Source organism: Arachis hypogaea, chromosome 9 (genome assembly GCF_003086295.3).
Source record: "Arachis hypogaea cultivar Tifrunner chromosome 9, arahy.Tifrunner.gnm2.J5K5, whole genome shotgun sequence".
Classification (NCBI taxonomy): domain Eukaryota; kingdom Viridiplantae; phylum Streptophyta; class Magnoliopsida; order Fabales; family Fabaceae; genus Arachis; species Arachis hypogaea.
The window spans coordinates 55,311,060-55,312,952 of record NC_092044.1 but is presented as its reverse complement, the minus strand read 5'-3'; positions in this window follow the sequence as shown (position 1 = coordinate 55,312,952).

The window sequence follows — 1,893 nt, the reverse complement described above, 5'->3', positions numbered from 1 at the left end:
TCATGCCTAGCTACCCATAATCTCACTTTTGTGTTTTTCACATACTCATGTATTTAAATGTTCCTTTAGTTCATCTCTTATGCATTGACCTTTTCATTGAACTTAACATTTGGGGTGAATTTATTCCCCTTTATTAAAATATTTATTTTTTTCAGCATCATAAATCAGTGCATATGGTTTTCATAGTTTCACATGAGTAGCACCCAATTCCTCAATAGTTGTCAATAAGCAATACATACTCTCTTTAACCAAGGTTCCCACATTTCCTCACACTTAATTAAAACACAATCTCTACCTTAAGCTAACCAAAGATTCAATTTAGGGTAATTACTTGTTTTTCTACTTAAGGCTAGTGATGTGGTAATCATAAAGAATAATTGGCGGTCAAAAGGGCTCAAAGTGGCAAACAAGGGTAATTGAGAGGGTAGGCTATTTGGGATAAGTGAGCTAATAACAAATGATGGCCTCAACCATATGTATACATGAATACACTAAACAATGGACATAAAGAATGAAGCAAAGCAGAGATTACAGTCATAGAGAAGAGAACACACAAGAAGAAATATCCATGGTTAAATAATGTAACCATATAATTAAGCTCAAAATCTCACAGGTTGTATGTTCTTAGCTCTAAACTATGCTCCAAATTACAATCTTCAAACAAGTTTAACATAAATTTTTCAATTTGAATTAGTGAAATGCTCTAGAATAGGGTCTTGAAAAGAAACTCATTATTGCAACCAAGTAGAAGATACATGCAAGCAATTATTATTATGCAATCTATCATATCTAACTAAAGAAAAATGACATATTGGTGTTGACAGAGAGAGATTACCTCCGGAAGTCAGGTACTGACCTCCCCACACTTAAGGCTTAGCACAGTCCTCCGTGCCATTAGTAAGGAGCAAGGTGGGGCTGGTAGCATCACCTCCGCAGTCGGGCTCGACCAGGCTCTCGGTGTTGGTAGGTGTGGAGTCCGAGGTATCTGATAAACCACTATTTTATGGTTTATATTGTGTTTTATTGAGTGGTTTTATCAAGATTTTCACCCACTTATTCATATGATTTGCATGTATTTACAATTCTTTCCTAAAAATATCCTATGATTAATAACTTGCTTCCCAAGGACCTTTTTGTTGTATATTTTTATCTTCCTTCGTACCATTCGATGCCGTGATCTGTATGTTAAGTGTTTCAGGCTTCATAGGGTAGGAATGGCTTAGAGAATGAAGAGGAAGCGTGCAAAAATGGAAGGAACACAAGGAATTGAGGAGATGACCAGCGAGAAGTCACGCGGTCGCATGGCTCACGCGACCGCGCGAAATGGAAGAAATTAGAGTGACGCGTTCGCGTGCCTAACGCGTTCTCGTGCCTGACGCGACCACGCGGATTGGAAGTTGCACGAACGACGCGAATGCGTAGACGACGCGCACGCGTGGTACGAAAAACGCAGAGTGACGCGATCACGTGGACGACGTGGACGCGTGACGTGCGCGATCTGTACAATTACAAAAGTCGCTGGCAGAAATTCTGGGCCGACTTTCAACCCAGTTTTCGGCCCAGAAACACAGATTAAAGTCAGGGAACATGGAGAGATTCAAAACATCAATTCACATCATATCATAATTCAATTTTAGGTTTTAGATGTAGTTTTTAGAGAGAGAGGTTCTCTCCTCTCTCTTAGGATTTAGGATTAGAATTTCAACTTCTTTATCACAGGTTCAATGTTCATTTAATTTATTTTCTACTTTTATTTATTACTTTAGTTGATTACTTGATGTTGCCAATTTGGCTTATGGATTTCTATGTTCAATCTAACTTTCTATTTAATATAATTCGAGGTATTTCAGATTTATGATTGCTTTCCTTTATTTATATAAATAATTTAGATTC